Source organism: Sebastes umbrosus, chromosome 10 (genome assembly GCF_015220745.1).
Source record: "Sebastes umbrosus isolate fSebUmb1 chromosome 10, fSebUmb1.pri, whole genome shotgun sequence".
In the NCBI taxonomy this organism is placed as follows: domain Eukaryota; kingdom Metazoa; phylum Chordata; class Actinopteri; order Perciformes; family Sebastidae; genus Sebastes; species Sebastes umbrosus.
In genome coordinates, this window is record NC_051278.1 from 6646346 (window position 1) to 6666310 (window position 19965).

Consider the following 19965-nt stretch of genomic DNA (forward strand, 5'->3'; position numbering starts at 1 on the left):
ATCGCAAGGCTCTGTGGAAACAAACAACTCAACCAAGACGCAGCGTTTCTTTGCTGGTAGATCATTTCACCAAAATGGGTCAGAAGATCCTCTAATAGGGTCACGGACAAAGAGGAACTCATAGAGGGAATTACTGAATGGGGTTTACTAATCTGCTAAATCTAAAAGGTAGGTCCTGATTCATAACCAGCCAAGAACCACTGGTGCTAAGGACTTGAGGCTTAAGGCCCAGACACACCAAGCCAACATCAAAGAATAGCGTTGATGAAGGCCAACTGTTGCGTTGCCTCACGTAGCCTTTGTCTCGGCCAAGCAGTTGCACTTGAACACACCGCAAAGACTACAACCAACCAGTTAGCACATACCTTCTGTGACTCAAAAAGGGAAACAGGAAGACCGAGGACGGCGGATATACAAGCTGTTGTTATGATACGTACATGAAACAAAGCGCCGTTTGCCGACCATTTTCCCACTACTCTCACTCACCACTTAGCTTCATTCCAGCCGGCCATGTCGCTGTGAAAATATCTGTGTATTGGAATGATCAAATGAGATGAAGATGAACAATGAGAAGAGCCCTCTGTGTTTTTCTTCTTGACTTTACTCGTTGGCTGCTTCCCTCACTTCTGTTTCTCGTCGTGCACTGATTCGCTTAATCTGAACATCCAATCAGAGTGGTTTCTCCCAACATGCTGAAACGGCCGAAAAACCTCCGACACGGACAGACGATCACCGACGGCCCCAAACTGTCCAAAGGCCGATATCAAAATAATGAAATATGCCAATTTCAATTTCCCAGAGCATAAGACCACAAGCTATAGTTTCTGATTTCTGCACCTGCTTTTGAATTTGCTTCACTGGAACACAGCAGATAGATATCTATTGCTGTATATACCGTATATATTGTGATGTTTTTGTCTAATGTTGTTTTATTGCACTAGTTGTTTTTGTGTTCTAATGTCTTGTATTGACTTGCTTCTGACGCTGCCTCTTGGTCAGGTCGTCATTGTAAATGTAAATTGGTTCTCAATTTACTTTAAATAAAGGTAAAATAAAAAATAAAGATGGTGAATTCCACTTGCTTGTTTTGTCCAACCAATGGTCTAACCCAAAGATATCCAGTTTTATCATATATGACAAAGAAAAGTCTGGGGATATTTGGCATTTTTGCTTAAAAATTCATCAAATATTTAAGAGCGTTTAATATAAACTGATAAAAAACTGTGGCAAACAGGGCCAAACAAAGAGGAAGCCCACACCAGGCACCAGGTCAGGGTAGAAAAGAAAACCAGGACCTCCAACACAGTCTCACATCTTCATTACTGGAAAGTGGTAATGATACCCTCCTGGTAAAGTGGGTCATCAGATCAATAAATAATAGCAGATGCCTGGCATAGACTCAGAGAGGACGATGTTTCTTGTTTTCTGGAGCCATTTAATATGAAGCACGCCTGCTACGTGCAAACACAACAAACTGGACTTCATAATATTGTAAAATTGTATATAATAATAGTAAAACACTACACTTACCAAGTTGCAGGTGTACGATTTATTAGTCTAATAATAAATAAAAATTCTGTTAATTTTGAAGATTTTTTACCAAGTTGCTAGTGTATGATTTTTATTATTTTAATAATAAATAAAAAAATCTGTTAATTTTGAAAAAAAATACCAAGTTGCTGGTGTACAATTTATTACTTTAATAATAAATAAAAAATTTTATAAATAAAATACAAATTTGTATTAATTTGTTTCATTTTGTTTTACAAAGTTGAGAAAACAATGTTAAAGTCAAACCTGATGTTGCCTTACACATAAAAGATTGATCCCACATCCACACAGTGAGGCATACAGTTTATCAATTAAACACCGGTATCGGATCGGTACTCGGTATCGGCCGATACCCAAAGCCCACGTATCGCTATCGGTACTTAAAAAGTCGGATCGGTGCATCTCTAGTTATAAACTCACTGTTTCTGTGTTTTGTTATGACACTCTGAGCGACTGATATTCTGCCTGCTGGGCTAAAACAATGTATCAATACAATGTAGGCTGAAAGTGGGTGACAGTTACGGGTGTGTACAAAAAGGAGAAACCTAAGGGAAGAAAGCCATTATCTGATCTTCTTACTTGTGGCTGCTGTGATCTTTGTCGAGGCCCTTCATCAAGAAGGTCATCAGATAGCTAATTGTCCCGGTATTACTGGCTCTAAACCACATCCTCAAACACTCCGAGGCTTTTAGGCGTTTCTCACCCTTCATGTTCCCTGCGAGCGCGAGGCTTTGAGCTCCCCAGCTGTTCCATGCTGAGCAGCACAATCACACGTCTTCTTCAAAAAGCTTACAGAAACTATTTTCCAAAAAACAGAAAGTCTCTCTTCGCCTTTCCCTCCTCTTCATTCTTTTCATCTTTTCATCCCTCCTGACAAATGGTTCGTTCCCTTTATCACAGATAGATGGGGGGCTTTTAACTTCTTAGTGGTATGCACAAAACCAATATACCTCTATACTGCACCACTGTACACCTCACATTACAGATGAGGCGCTCGGTTCGAGGTAGCAGTCCCCGATAAAGTTACAAAAGTGCTAAAGCCAAGTCAAGTGCAGCCACACAGCAGGATGCCACCTGTGACATAACACAAGTTTTCAAACTGTAAGGCGCTTCTCCCAACACTGACACACACTTTTCTATATTCAGGGTGACTTACACTTTCCGAAGATATATTTATCACCGATGTCTATTGTGAGCAAACATCTATATATCCGCTTAGAAATTATAGAAACATGACGCTCCTCATAAGTCCAGAACTTGCCCGAGAAATATCACGTTTTTAAGTTTTCTTCAGTATCAAAGTAATCCAGTGAAAGTTGCCTGTACATCCATGGGTACATTGCAAACAGGAACTGCTGAAAGCTAATTCGGCATACTTTTAATGGCACAAAAGTAGAGTTTAAGGGATTGATAAAAGACATTATTCACGTGGAAGGCGAGTGAGGTTCATGTCTACTTGAAAGCCAATATCTGCTATACTGATGTGTGCTTATATTAGGACTGAGATAAAAATACACCACCAGTTACAATTCTTGTTCATTTTAGTGCTGAAAAGATTAGTCAATTAATCAATTAGCAGAACTTGAGAAAATTAATAGACAAAAATTTTAATAAGGTACTGAAGGGCTACCCTTGGGCTCTTTTGTGATATTTTATAGATTCATTAAAAAAAAAAAATCAACAGATCAATCATGAGAATAATCGCCAGTTGTCAGTCATTTAGTCGAAGCATTATGATATTACTTTGCTACTTCAGAGAGACAGTGGGTGTTAGCCTACCTTCCAGTATAATGTATTAAGATGCTGTAATGGTAAAGGCAGTCGTGTTACGTCAGCAACATACCTGCTTTCCATTTCAAGAGGTTGAGCCAAGCCTGATTGCATAAAGAATGGTTATATTACTGCACAGGGAAGTGGCCAAAACAAGGGGATTTTCCTATAAACAAAATAATGTAATTTAGCAAAATGTACAGGAACAGTATACAAACAGTTACTACTAATTAATTAATTCTTATGTTTGCCTCATCCATCTAAAATGTACTATACTATATATAAGTTCCATTAGGATTTAATTTCCTCCTATAGTTTTATTCTCATCTCCTTTGTCACTGTGTTTTTCTCACTCCAGTGCAGATATGTCTTATCTTTTCTTGTCTGCAGATGTGTATTATGTTTTTGTAAATTCTAATTTTACCTACACAAGTAATATTCTTCAACAGTGATTTATAGCCAGCATCAAGACAGGATACATATTTTAATATAAGTTACCCCCAATAGTAAATGTTTCTGATAAACAGGAAGCTGCGTCCCCGTAAATCCCAGCAACATACCAGCTAAAGCAAAGTAAATGGTCTGGTGGATGTTAAACAGGTTAAATGTGAACTACAGAGTAAATAAACGGTGTGGTAGGAGCGAGCGGGCTCAGCTGATCTACCTCAAAAGCTTTCTTTGTCAAAATACCCACTCCAGAAGGAACTCCAGCCCATTTAACCCGTGTCCTGTTTGGAGAGCAGTCCAAGTATTCCAGCTCAGCGGCAGAGAAAAAGCACATCCACGTGCTTGAACTCACGGCCTCGAGGAAAAAGAGGTGGTTGCTGCTCCAGTCAAACCTCAATCGAGCGGCAGTGAAAAGGTCTCTTGGGAGACATAACTGCAAGCATATTTCCGTTAAAAGAATATCCAATCCACTGAAATACAAATGTTTATATTTAACTTTAACTATAATGACAACATGCATTACAATCACCATATGATGTGTTGTCATGTGCATCCAAGCAAATCTCTATAGAACCATTCATTAGTACAAAAACATTTATAAAACAGGTCACACACACCCTTCTCAAGTGCCCAGGATAGGTCTTCTCTTCTGCTTTGATTTGTTCTTGATGTTAACGGAAAATTCTATAGCAACATACCAACTTGTTACAATGAGAAAAGTGTCTTACTTTAACACAATAAGTTGTATGTACTAATAACGGCAAAAATATGACGTAACAGGAAAATATTTAGGACTTTCCTCGACCAAAGAAACCCTTTGCTCAATGCTCATTTTTACTGAATAGAGCCTGAACGCATCATAATATAACCTCCGTTAACGACAGCAGTTAGCTCCGTTATTTAGTCAAGCAGGACTCGGCTGCCCACCGGCTGCCAACAGCTAACGGCGACTAGAAAGCATTAATGCCGATCTCCCGATCCCATCCCTAAAGATAACTCCTCATTTCAACTTCACAAATCAGCCATTCCTTGTCCATTGCGGGGCTTTCAAAGCGAGCAACAGGAATAAATAGAAACAGGATGTTCAACAACAAGTTCGGCTTTTAAAAAAAAAGTTTGATGCAGATGGCAGAGTAAAAAAAGAAGAAAAAAGCCTTGTGGATCTGGACATTAGTCATCTATTATAGGCTTGAAAGAAGGAAAGAGCATGAGACGAAAGGCTTCCTACAGTTTCTTGTAATGTCTTTCATTGTTTTCCAAATGGTGACTAAACCGGAGCATCGTGCCGCACATCATGCAGGAGGTTTTGCAGTTGTAGGAAAAGGGAGGACTGCTTGGTCTGACCATAAACCTCATCCTTGTGCTGTAAGTGGTGCTTGTCTAAAAAACAGTTTAAACACTCAAAGCTTGTGTTAACTCTACAAATGAAGTATTTTGGACATTTCCGTTTGAGTGTGGGAGGCTTTGTGTGTTCATTCGTAATCCAAGTGTAATGCATTTGTGCGTGCATTTGTGTGGGCGCGAGCTCGTTTCCAGACGCCCTGGGTCCGGTCTCCAGTGTGTAGAGTTGCACGGTCGGGTCAGCGGAGAGGGATTGGGTTTGCACACTGTGAAGATTAGACACTCGATGACTCGGAAACTGATCTGTGGGGTGGAGGGGGGGAGCTGGCAAACCTGACGCCAGATTCTCTTCCATCTTCCATCCCGCCTCTTATCCTTGGTCGAACTTGTCCAATCGATGAACGAGAACAGATGGCGTCGGCATTGCAGAACATGAAAAGAATGAAGAGGGACGGGAACATTTTTTGTGTGTAAGCATATTTGTCCTGAACTGAGGGGTTCCACTTCGCCAGTCTTGATTATTACGGTGGCGATCAAGACCTCTACATCACTACTTTTGATTCTTAAAACATCCCACTGTACCTGCAGTAAGTGGGCTGGCTGGATGACAACACACACTTTGAGACACAATCTAAAATCTGCCAGCGTTTCGCAAATGAGTGTCAATTTTCCAGCCTGCTCACAGCGGTGTGAATTAGATTTCAGAAAAAAAGGGCTCCAACACCTTTTCCATTTTTCACTGAATGTAAAGATTTCTATGTGTTTGATTAGATGTGTGCTGCGTTCCAACTGTAACTAGCTCATCATCTCTCTGTAGCTGGAGTCTCTTCTTTCATCTCTTTCATTTCCATTCACAGAAAAACTCTAATGTACCGTCTCAAAAATAAACCCACAATGTGTATTGGCACACATAAAGCATTTCCATCCAGAGGAACTATAAAAATCAACCGGGGAAAAAAATCACTGCTGATGCAATGTTATAGAAAAATTAATGTAGTGTGAATTAAATCTCCTGAAGCTCAGCTGGGTGTGTACACACACTGATAAGACTGCATTATCAATACAAGCCAGAGTGTGGTCTCCTCACTTGAGTTACTGAGCGACAATAGAAATATAATAATTTAGTGTTTCATGTGTGTGTGAGTGTGTATTCATGGTTTAAATATATCTTCATTTTGATATTTTACTGATCACTCTAAAGCTAGGGCTGTCAAAGTTCACACGTTTTTAACGCCACTAATTTCTTTAATGCATTAACACAACTTGCAATTTTTAGGTTGTAGCGGGCTCAGTTTTAAAGCTAAATGAAACTAGAAAATCTAAGGAATCCATTGGTACCAACCATGTCATACTAGCTTGTCAAGAAGGAGGTTAAATAACGCTCCAAACGTATGCTAAATTTAGGCGAGGAAAAACTGGCATGGCCATTTTCCAAGGGGTCCCTTGACCTCTGACCTCAAGATATGTGAATGAAAATGGGTTCTATGGGTACCCACGAGTCTCCCCTTTACAGACATGCCCACTTTATGATAATCACATGCAGTTTGGGGCAAGTCCTAGTCAAGTCAGCACACTGACACACCGACAGCTGTTGTTGCCTGTTGGGCTGCAGTTTGCCATGTTATGATTTGAGCATATTTTTTATACTAAATGCAGTACCTGTGAGGGTTTCTGGACAATATTTGGCATTGTTTTGTGTTGTTAATTGAATTCCAATTATACATATATACATACCTTTACATAAAGCAAGCACATTTGACCACTCCCATGTTTATAAGAACATTAAATACTTAACAAATCTCCCTTTAAGGTACATTTTGAACAGATAACACATCATTTGACAATCATGCTATTAATCACGATTAAATATTTGAATAGACTTACAGCCCTATTAACACAAACAGGGACATTTCTGTCTAGTCGTAGACGTATACATGCCTGTATCCGGTCTGCTCCAAAGTGACTTAGAGACAGCGTGTCGATGCACACACCAAGTCCCAATTCCCTGCCCACTCACAGGCACAGACACACACTTCTCATGTTCAACGGCCCCTGGAGGTGTTCTCCAGTGCGTCTCTGTGTGTGTGTGTGTGTGTGTGTGTGTGTGTGTGTGTGTGTGTGTGTGTGTGTGTGTGTGGTCCAATATTTACACCAAGATGGATGGAAACATACTGTATGCCAGAATCACATGAGACCCGTGACACACTGCTTCTTGAGAGGAAGGAAGAAATAACTGTGGGCACTCACACAACAGACGGACAGCCACAGCCAGTGTGACCTCCACATTTAACTTTCACCCCCGACAAGAAATGCAAACTCCTTTGTGGAACAATACGTAGAAAAAACTTTGGACTACATTACACAAAAACAGCAGAGCAGTAGTTGCAGTAGATCTACATAATACAAAGCTATCCTAAAAACCTGTGCAGAACCAGTATAATCAAATCTAAGATACAATCTGGAATAGGACTCCAACTAACGAGCAATAAATGCCCGTCAAAAGTTTCCAGAACCCGTGGTGACATCTTGTCTTGTCCCAAAGATACTCAGTTTTCTATTACAGAAGAGTAATTAAAACAAGATCACATTTGAGAAGCTGGAACCAGTGAACTGTTGCTTAAATAATTACTTAAACAATTGATCTAGATTAGACGACAACCAGAAAATTAATTGGCAGCTACTTTGACAATCAATTAATCGTTTGAGTCATTTTTTAAACAAAATGCGATGGACAATTTTCAACATTTTCTGACAATTTACAGACAAAACAATTAATCAATTAAAGAAAACATATAATCAGATTAATCAATGATGAAAATAATCCTTAGTTGCAAATCTAAATTAATCGATTATCAAAATAGTTGCTGATTCATTTTCTGTGGACTGACTGATCGATGACAGGCACCTCACACGTTTTCCACAGAAGAAAAGCTTAGTGAACTAGAAGATAATAAGTCTAGTCATCATATTTACTCCCTGCTGCACCTTATGGCCACCTAATCACCAGGATGATTTCGTTGCCGCCACCACATAAATACATCTGTCTTCACTGGGTTTGATTTTGTTTTGTTTGTGTGGATCATGAAAGTTGAGCAGCGCTGTGATTCGCTCTGGATGGTGAGAGTCTGCCAAATGTGAATAAACAGTAGACTTACAGTATGTGATGAACAACCTGCTTACTCAGGATGGTGCACACATGCTCTCTATCATGGCAAATAAAAAATTAATAAGCTTCAGCCCATCTGTCATTTTTTTAATCACCCTTTTTACGGAAACGTATTACAAGACATGCACACTCTGTGGTGTCTGGGCTCTCTGGAGAAACCATTAGCCCACACTGGAGAGCGTATAAACTGCTACTCAAAGCAGACCACATCCCCATGTGCTGTTACCAACACACGGAGTCCACACAGACACTGAAGTGGTCGATATTAAGCCATGCTGAGCTACTTTTAAGAGGATCTTCCATAGCTGTGACTATGACTGGAAAAAAAGGAGTAGTCGGTAACAAGGCAGATTAGAATAATCCACTTGGGCTCGACGCCAAACACTTGACCTGAGGAAGCGTTGCCACAACAATGCTCACACTCATCAGCTATAAACAGCAAGGCATGAAATATGTGGAGCCGGGTCAGGAAAAGGACTTGAACATTAGAAACAAGGTGGGGAATGTAAACCCGAGCTGCGTTGTTGAAAGCAGATGTGAACATAGTGGAGACGGCATCAAAAGCCGTCGGGTCTCACGCTTAACAAAACCAACACATGCTGAAATATCCTGTAAACGCTTTCTAGGCAGCTGGAAAGCCAACACAAATCACACCTCTCTGACCAATGAACATCACGCGTCAACGCACCGATCCCCTTAATAAAAAGACACCTTTAACTTTAAAAGTATGCTAAGTGCACGAGGCAGGACCAGATCTTTCCCAGAGCACGACAGCACCATCCACGCCTCCTAAAAACAGCAGACTGGAGTCGGACCCTTCGGCGCCACATACCTGCTGAGAATTAAATTAACTCATCAAAACAAACTACCGGTTGCTCTGGAGTCTCCGAGACTGGTATGTCCGAAAGAATCCGGGATGCTGGACCAGTCCCACCAAAACAGGGTCCTCAGTTAGACTTGTGTGCATGCAGGGGTCAGCCGGTTTGGAGGCTCAGTGGACTAGGAGACGTGAAAAGAGGTGAATCTGACTCACAGCAAATGTGTCACGTCGTCCCAAAGTTTCCTTCTTGCAGCTGTTCGCTTTACTGAGTAATAAAAGCAGCTCTAGGAAAAGTATTAAAAACAGCGGCGGTGGTGGTTCCTGTTTTTATTTATTTTTTCTGTGAATAACTTGCGTGTGAATCAGACTTCCCAAAATCTAACTTAGGCTGCCTTAAATTAGAAAGAATTAGAATAAGCCTCAATAATTCTCAATAAAGTGGCTGAAACGGTAAACCTCAGGAAGTGGAAGGAAGGAATTAAACATAAGGGCCTCTAATCTGTAGAACAACAATAACTAATTCTTTAGACGTTTCCTGAAGACAGTCTTAGGTCATATCATTTATATAATGTTGCTATAATTTAGCCAGTTTCCCTGGAGTGTAATGGTAAATGAATGGACTTGCATTTATACAGCACTTTTGTAGTCTTCCGACCTTCAAAGCGCTTTACACTACATGTCAGCATTCACACACACATTCATACACTGATGACAGAGGCTGCCATGCAAGGTGCCAACCTGCCCATCAGGATCTAATCTAAATACTCATTCACACACCGATGGCTCAGCCTTCGGGAGCAATTTAAGTTAAGTATGTTGCTCAAGGACACTTCGACATGTGACTGGAGGAGCCGGGGATCGAACCACCGACCTTCCGATTGGTGGACGACCTGCTCTACTCTCTGAGCCACAGCCGCCCAAAATCATGTCTTTAGGGCTGAAACTAAACAACAAATATTTGTTCTGGTTAATTTATTGATCGTTTGGTCTGTAAAGTGTCAGAAAATAGTGAAAAATTATTCTGAATGTTGTTTTTTTTCCGACCAACAGTCCAACAACCAAAGATCCTTCAACTTACTATCACGTAAGGCTACGACAACCGGCAAATACTCACATTTGAAAAGCCACAACCAGTGAATACTTGGTATTTTTACTTAATAAATAAGTTAAAAGATGACTTAATATAGCTTCTCTCAATCATTTTATTTGACAGAAAGAGTAAGATGTAACATAAGCAGGGTCTGAAATTAGCACTCACCATCCGGGAACATTATTTGGTAGTGACGGGTCCGCCACTTTGGCGGACGGCCAATAAAGAATTGGTTCCTAGTTGCCCGATTCCTTAGAACAGCATGCCTCTGTGACCATCGATTCCTCTTACTGATGCTTACCGACAGTTATGCCAGTACTGATCTCCAACAGACTGTGCCACAATGTGTGGCCATCATGGCATGGTGAACTGCCAAAAAAAGTGAGTAACTGTTTCTTTCATTACAGTTTGATCATTCACGGGTGCTAAAATATAACTGGAAAAGTTACAGCAACTGTTTGTTTCTGTGGCACTTTATTAACTTTGTAACTAACTGTGTTTTTTTCAGTTTCCAGGGCAGAGCTGCAGTCTGTGCTTTGTCAGAGCAGCCTACTGGTTTTTCCTGTAAGCGGCGCTGGGAGGAGGCTAACCGATGACAGACGGCAGGGGAAGAAATAGGAGGTCCAGAGTTCGAATTACAGTCTCATCAATGATTCAGAGGGAAGAGACACAGACCGGCGTATGAGCACACAGACAACAAACAGCCCTGTTGGTGGACGTGCAACAAGGAGACACAAACCCATGCAATGTCTCGCACACCAAAAGATGCACAGAGATGCAGACTATAAGTATGGGGAAGCCTGTGTCGCAATCAAAAACTGAAATGTATGCAATGACAAATGTGAAATGCACTCAGACAACAACACAAGGACGTACTGGACATCTAAACATGGGTTCTATGGGTACCCACGAGTCTCCCCTTTACAGACATGCCCACTTTATTATAATCACATGCAGTTTTGGGCAAGTCATAGTCAAGTCAGCACACTGACACACTGACAGCTGTGAGGGTTTCTGGACAATATTTGTCATTGTTTTGTGTTGTTAATTGATTTCCAATAATAAATATATACATACCTTTACATAAACACAGCATATTTGTCAACTCCCATGTTGATAAGAGCATTAAATACTTGACAAATCTCCCTTTAAGGTACATTTTGAACAGATAAAAATTTGCGATTAATTAATCACGATTAATCATGGACAATCATGGGATAAATATTTTAATCTATTGACAGCCCTAAAATATATATATATATATACACACAATAGACATTTTTATAGCGTTTTGACGGTATACAGTATATTGTCATATGGCCCGGCCGTAATGGACAAGCAATCAAACACACACACCTTAATGCTTCTAGAGCCAAAAGCTATCTCCTGATTGTACAAATGTGACCTTCCTAGATGCATGATACAGCAGAGCAGAGTGTGTAGGGATCAGTGTGTGTGAGCTCAGAATGATTCATATGCATTCAGTAGAGAAAATTACACTCCCTATTTAAATTGCTGTTATTCACTTGAATACATATTTAGGGAATCTTTGCAGCGCTGTATAATTTAAATGATGAAACCTCATTACTGCAAGGTGTTATTGAGGTCAACATATGTCATTCGTTAGTCATACAATATAGCCACATCATGGCTGCTCAAATCATAACTACGAAGGGATGGGATACAAACACAGAGTTTACTGGAATACTGAGGCAGCGATGCAGCAGATATTCTCTCTTCTCTGAGCTGCTCTGCTTTCTGTCATCTTCAGCCTTTTGCTGGTTTATGTCTGTTTTACGTCAAAACGAAAAGCTCTGTATAATTCTATGACTGATTCCAGCTTTTCTGATGAATTATTATGTTTATTTTCCTCTTGTTTCACAGTTTTCATGGTGTTTTATAGACCATTTTCTTTGCAATACGTTGGAATCGCCTTTATGGTTATGACCCACTTCATGGGCAGAACGCTGTGATCGTAATGTGAGAAGCATTCCACTGCTCGCTTGCTTACTGCTTTCAACACCGAGGAACGAGTGCCAAGGACAGATGTAACCTGCAGCGCTGGTTAATCGTTTTTTTTATGGTATATAGCACCAAGCGTCATCGGGCTCACAGCAACGTAGGTGACTATAAACACAGGATTAGTTGAAATGATTTATGGAATCGTGCAACACAAACGTGAATGAGCGTGGTAGTATGGACGGAGATTAATTCTTAAACGGCCCTAAGACGTTTGTCTGGACAGAGATCCAGTATTGGTGTGGATGTAGCCTCAGGCTAGCTGTAGCTGGAAACAGTCAGGATGGAGGTCTGAAATGTCAAGAGTGACATCAGACAATTTTGTTCCCTCAAACATCAGGGGGAAAGTGTTTCCCACAGCTGCATGCTTCATGTTTCCTGTTTAGGTCCTTGCAGTGTTGGTGAAGGTTACATTTCTCTGGGGACTGAAAAGGGAGCGGTCTATGTAGGTCTAATTGTGCTGCACCTGGTCTTAGTTTGTAATCATTAGCCTCTTGTCCAGCCGGATGAGACAAGCTAGTGCTTGGTGCTGCTAGCACTGAGGCCTCAGTGGGGTTACTTTGGGTTTTGGCATTGCTTTCACCTCAGACTTCTGGCTCTATCTCCCGGACTTCTTTAAAATAAAACAGACTTGTATAAATAGATGTGACTGTCTAAACAAGAAGCTTCACATGTTATGCAATCGACTGCATTTCAGATCTACCGATTCTGTTTGTGTTTCACATCTCAGCAACTGTCTGTTGTCGCTGTGTTGAGCACAAGGACCCTCACGCACTTTAATTATTTAATGGATTTTCAGCAGCCCTGTCTTTTTACTGCATTCACAGAAACAGCAGCGCTCCCTGGGGAAGCCTCAACCAGTTACACACTCGACTGTTTGTGTGTGCATGTACACACACACACACACACAAGCTTCGTTTGAGACAGGAAGGTTGGAAAGTGATGCAGGAAATGGCAATCATGCATGATCAGAGGGGAGTTGATAATTACAGGTCTGTGTGTCTGAATGTCTGCAAGTGTGTGTGCGTGTGGAAAAGAGAAAAGTGTCAAATTATATCAGTGGTTTCGGGTGCAGTCGCCTGTATGAACTGCACAGCAAGGAAATAGAGAAAGAAACAAATAGAGGTGTTATCTTGAGAATCACACACTTTCTTGCTTTCACATTTCATGTTTAACCTCAAAAGGGCTTTCAGTTCCTGCTTGTAGAAGAAAAGGATTGCTGATATAAAGGAAATTAAGCTGAAGCGGGTTGTGGTTTGAGTCTGGGGCAGAGGTGTTGAACACACCCGAAACAGAGTGGTAAAAAATTAAGAAAGCAGTTTCTCAGGTGCCGAACAGCTCTTATTCAAAGTACGAACCACTTGATAGCTTTTGTCTAAATCTAGTTGGGTGGTAAAACAGGATGTCGGGTGGCTTCTGAGGTGTATGGATGCCTTCAAATGAACCTCGTGAACTTGTGTTTACAACAAGGGAAGTCGTGTACATGATAAGCTTGGCGTTCAAGTGGTTAAGTCGTGAACGCCGCTGACGACGTTTAGAAGCCACAGATGCTAATCTAGCATCTAGCAAGTGCAGCATATTGCAGCAAATGCAAAGCCATAATGACATAATGGGAATATCAATATTTTCCTCGGACATATTATACAATTACGAAGAAAATATATACGACTAAAATTACAATATATTAAGTTATTATGCACCGAAAAATTTCTTTCCATGGCCTCCGTCATTTCTGATAACGTCAACAAACATGTTGCCACTCGTGAACTCTGAGCTTTCAGAAACTTTCCACGAGGTCGTAAATACCACCAGAGGGGGGCGTTAATTTAATTAATCAGCTCCGATCGGCACTGAGGGAAACATGACACCCGGGTGGTGGACACGCTAATTTCCGCCCATTTTCTGGGGCGATGCTATGTGACGGCCGTTGAAGTCAATATAGAATACGTAAAATCAACAGGGATTTGGACAATTATTATAATTTATTAACGTACAAAACACACAATTAATATGCTCTCCTCAAAGCCACCAGACTCCGCTGAGAGAAACAGTCATTTTACCTCCCTGATCAGTGTAAAACACACTTCGTTCAAATAGAAACAAAATAAAACTCATCAAAACCGTCTTAGTAAGTCTTTCCATTGCACCAACAATCACCAGCTCTGGTTTGGTCCAAATAAACCCATAATTCACCGAGTTCAATATGGAAACAAACAGCCATTATATGTGCTCCTCAAAGCCACCAGACTCCATTGACAGAAACAGTCATTCCGACAATCACCAACTCTGGTTTGAGAGTTTGAAAGAGAGACTGAATAAATAACAAATATAAAAAGAAGAGGTAAGCATCGTAACATTTTCGCTGTTTGCTATCCCTGCTTCCAGTGCCCGGCCGGTGCATTCATGACGTCAACAGAAGGGTCAGTGCAACGGCATCGGCATACTTGCAGTGGGAAAGGAGTCTATCGCCTATTTTTAGAGATAATTTTGGTGGGAAAATGGTTTAAGAGAATTGTACCGAGCACTGTTCTGCCTCAAGCAACACTGTGGAAAAAAGGCTGGTGGTTTAAAGCCCCCCCCCCTCTTTCCTTCCCTACCTTGCAGAAACAAGGCCATAAAAACGTGCCCACTGTCTGACCCACTTTCCATGGCACACGTAATCTGCCTCCACAAACTTCAGCCTGTTTACCAGCCCAGCAAAGAGTAAGCCGGACCGGGAGGAGAATGCCAAGCTCTTCACACACAGCGGGAGGAAAGCTGACGCTCAGCTGTGCCGAAGATTACACCCGCGGATCCCCGCTGAGCTGAGAGGCCCTCCCTGATGAAACCGCACACTGCAGACACGTGCATGTAAAAAGATAAATGCAAACAATTACCAAAATAAAAGCCTCCTCTCATGACGAACATGCTGTTCACATTATTAAGGTTTTAAAAGGGTGTAAACACACGCGGTCGTTGGGCACGTTGTTGATTTGTTGGTTTGTATCTGAAACATACTCACTCAACACCAAGGTGTTAACCACCGACTGCTGGCATGATTGGTACGGCTTTCATATGTTTCCATTGAGTCAATACGCAATAAAAGTAGGTTACCATGCAATTCACACTTAGCTCAGTCTACAGAGCACAGCAGGTACAATATCAAGGCTAAAATGTTTTATTCATTTTTTCTCACAAATTAGTCATTTGTCACCTGCAATTAATTCCTACCCTCAAATTAGAGTATGTATATATACACAGTATAAATACAGTATATATCCATATCTAGATTTTGATTAGGAAAAACTGTCATGGTCATTTTCAAAGGGGTCCCTTGACCTCTGACCTCAAGATATGTGAATGAAAATGGGTTCCATGGGTACCCACGAGTCTCCCCTTTACAGACGTGCCCACTTTATGATAATCACATGCAGTTTGGGGCAAGTCATAGTCAAGTCAGCACACTGACACACTGACAGCTGTTGTTGCCTGTTGGGCTGCAGTTTGCCATGTTATGATTTGAGCATACTTATAATGCTAAATGCAGTACCTGTGAGGTTTCTGGACAATATTTGTCATTGTTTTGTGTTGTTAATTGATTTCTAATAATACATATTTACATAAAGCAAGCATATTTGCCCACTCCCATGTGGATAAGAGTATTAAATCCTTGTATTAGGGGCATTAAAGTGTGGGATGAGGTGTTGAGGGTTTTACAAGCTGTCACTGTCTTCTGATCTTACAACTATGATTTGGAAGGAAGTCATGCATGAAGAAGTGATGAATTATGAAAACTATATTTGATAACACATTCCTGTACTGCAATTTGCAACCTGTACTGCAGCATAGATTTAGCATATAATATTCCATCCTGAAATGGACATAAATGCAATAATAATGCTACTGAATTGAATCTTAAAGTAGTAAACTCTTTGAAAAACCATATTTTTTTGGACTGATAGGAAGCACTTTTGTAATTCTGTTTAGCGCTGCACCCTCTTAGTAGATTAATCGACTAATCGGTCGTTTTGATCTCAGTTGACTAAGATTTCTTTAGTAAATTAGTCTTTGTTATGCTGAATGACTTATTTCCAAGGAACTTATGAGCACATCTTTGGTACACACAAGATTTAAAGTTGTGTGATTCTTTGTGGAGAAACTCAGTTAAACAGATCTGCGTAATCGTATGAGTGTAGTCTACAAATGTCTTTGGTCGAGGACAGCCCTAATTCTGTAACAGTGTTTTCATGGTCCTACTGGATCAGAACAGCTTGTATGAGACCACACAAAGCTTTTGAGTGAAGTAAAAACATTTTAAAAATAATTGATGGAGTTTTTTGTTTGTGGACAGTAGTGAGTGATAAGAGCATCCAGCCCAGGCCCAGACTGGGAGGCCTCTCTGTGTCCCCACAGACCGAGTTACTAAGGATACAGACAGCACTGAGCCTCCATTAAGACATCAGAGCTCCCGTCTGACACCGTCGGCTCCGGTTTCCACCCCGAAACTGAGACTCTAAACCATGTTGGAGAACTCACACACACACACACACACACACACACACACACACACACACACACACACTCAGGCCTGCAGGCAACACACCCAAAGCAAATGTTCACACACAAACGACGTGCATGTGCAAACACTGTGTCCCCGGCCGGGCACTTCACACTAGAAGTTATCACCATTTAAAGGACTGTGAGAATGCAGACCTGAAATAGTCTGTACAAAAATATAGTAAAGACTCTTCAGCCTTCTTTATAAGAGGGCAGCACTGTTTTAGCAGGTATCAGTGTTGCAACTTGACTCTTATAGCTCTCTAAAACCAGATTCAGCTCGCTGTTATAGATCTGATATGGACCCTAAAAAATTCAGTTTAGCCTGCTACACCAGTTGTGTTTGTAGGAAATCTTGATGGAGTTGCAACGCGCACATATGGGCAAGCTGTTTTAGCATTTAATAGCTAAGCTTGACTATACGGAATTAACATTAGAGATATCAGAATTTATATTCAAGATATCTATAACGTCATTGTGACTAGTCAAAACGACAGTTAGAGGTATTTGTAATTCAGTTTTGACTATCCTAAATAACAGTTACAGATATCTCAAACGTCATTATGACTGGTCAGAATTGTTGTGCATGACGTTGCTCATGCAAGGCTTCCCGTTGGATATCGGCCCAACAAAGCATCTGAACAGCAGAAGCTTTTGCTAACTTGGATAATTCTGTAAAGTTGGAAAGATAAATAAATGTTAATCAAAACGAGTCGTCCTCCGAGCTGGACACGTAACGTTAGTCTCTATGTGCAGCCGGCTGTAAAACGAGTGGTCAGGGAACGCTGTGGATCACATAGTTAGAAAATGCAATGAAATAGAAACAGCTTATCATCAAGGAATTTGTGGCAAACGAGAGCTTTGTTCACTAGAGAGTTGTGGTAGAAATTTACAGCGTGTTGTAGATTTATTGTCTCCAGACACACTTTATAAACCCGTACGGCTGCAGCAGTGCAGCGCCATAGTAGGTTTGAATAGCTTCCGCTTCCCACTTGCTGTATCTGCAGACGTAATAACAGATATCTGCAACGTCATTTCGCCTAGTCAAAACTCTAATTCAAGAAATCTGTAATTACATTTTGACTATCCCTAGCTCCAGTTTGAGATATGTCTATCTATTACATGTTAAAACGGCTTGCCATATGCACATGGTATTGTTGCATTGTCTCGCTCTCAACTAGCTGCATTGCTTATGGAGCAGTTGTAGGACCGAGGTAACAAGTATGTAGATTAGGGCTGTCAAAGTTAACGCAATAATAACGCGCAAATTTGTTTTAAAGCCACTCTTTTTTTTTAATCGCACTTGCAATTTTTAGGTTGTAGCGGCACCAATTTTAAAGCTAGGGTGAAGATACTGGTACCATATGAGACTAGGAAACCTAAGGAATCAATTGGTGCCAACCATGTCATACTAGCTTGTAGAAGGATGTTAAAAAACGCTCCATACTAAATTTTGGTGAGGAAAAACTGGCACAGCTATTTTCAAAGAGGTCCCTTGACCTCTGACCTCCAGATATGTGAAAGTGAATGTGTTCTATGGGTACCCACGAGTCTCCCCTTTACAGACATGCCCACTTTATGATAATCAAATGCATTTTGGGGCAAGTCATAGTCAAGTCAGCACACTGACACACTGACAGCTGTTGTTGCCTGTTGGGCTGCAGTTTGCCATGTTATGATTTGAGCATATTGTTTTATGCTAAATGCAGTACCTGTGAGGGTTTCTGGATAATATATGTCATTGATTTGTGTTAATTGATTTCCAATAATCAATATATACATACATTTGCATAAAGCAAGCATATATGTCCACTCCTATGTTGATAAGAGCATTAAATACTTGACAAATCTCCCTTTCACAGCCTTAATGTAGATGCAAAGATTCAGTCTCCTGCTAGCATTGATACTTGCTGGTAACTTTTGAAAGTCCTAACACAAATCCGTCTTGTTGGGCTGGTTAACTGAAAGAATGACATGCACTGGCAAACACACCATTGGCAGCAAGTTTCCTGATGATTAATCATCACATGGACAAGCAGACAATGGAAATAAAAGGCCTGGGGCATCCTGGTGGAGCAGATGGGAGTTAATGCACGTCTGTCTTTGCTGTGACATTTCCAACATGGGGAAGGGAAATCAGCGAGATCCCTATCGGGCAACAACACTTTATCACATCATGGCTTATACCAGTACAGAGGAGACAGAGAGAGAGAGAGAGAGAGGGTGGAGGCTGGGAGAGGAAAAGAAAGAGAGGGGGAGGAAGGAAGGGGGTGAGAGACACAGAATGAGATGGGAGATAGAGAGAGAGAAGGGAGGGGAGGGAAGTCATTAACTGGCAATCAAGCTTTAGTAATGGCAAGAGTTCGTGCATTTGCTTAATTCCTTATCAGGCAATGTTCCCTTTCTCACTCAACCTCCTCCCCCTCCTCCTCCTCCTCCTCCTCCTCCTCCTCCCTGTCACAGGTCAGCATGCAGACTGGAAGTGATGTAAACTAATACCTGCACCTCTGAAGCCTCCACACACACACACACACACACACAAACACACACACACTCACTGCCCACTATAGAAGCTTTATCTTTACACTGAGATAAAGACAGAACATGTGCATGTCACAGCCTGACAGACAACCACAACTACAACAACACATAATAGATGTAACTCACACTCTGCCTTTTATTTACTCCTCTACTTCATGGGATTTTTTGGGGTTGTTTTTTTTGTTGTTTTTTACATTTATCCTTTGATATAGGCCATCAGACTTTAAAATAATTAATTCATACGACACCTTCTCACACAAAAATATATGTTATACTGTATATACTGTATATGTTCTTAATGTATATGTTCTTAATATGCCCTTGTACAAAGTATTTCCTTTTATAATTGTAATATAACTTATTATTTTAATGGAGCTTCCCAGCAAATAGCATTTCACACGATTGTACCTGTATAACCGGCGTGACAATAAACATCTTGAATCTTGAATCTATATTGTTAGTGATTGTTTTTTATTTGTTTGTTTGTTTCATTGACAAAACAAAACATTAATTACTTCTTTATGGTTTTCTTCCATTTTACATGCATGTTCTTTTTAAAATATCTATATAGTGTTATTTGCTTAATGAATTGTATATATGTATATATGTGTTTTTGTATTACTTCTTTATTGTTTTCTTCCATTTACATGCATGTTCTTTTTTAAATATCTATATATTGTAATT

General features: G+C 40.6%; 1 protein-coding gene across 1 annotated transcript in view; it reads right to left on the reverse strand.

Moving 5' to 3' along the window:
- LOC119495385 (E3 ubiquitin-protein ligase pellino homolog 1) overlaps positions 1–19965 on the reverse strand; it is a 43523-nt gene that overhangs the window by 22810 nt on the left and 748 nt on the right. The gene's annotated exons all lie outside the window — the stretch shown is intronic.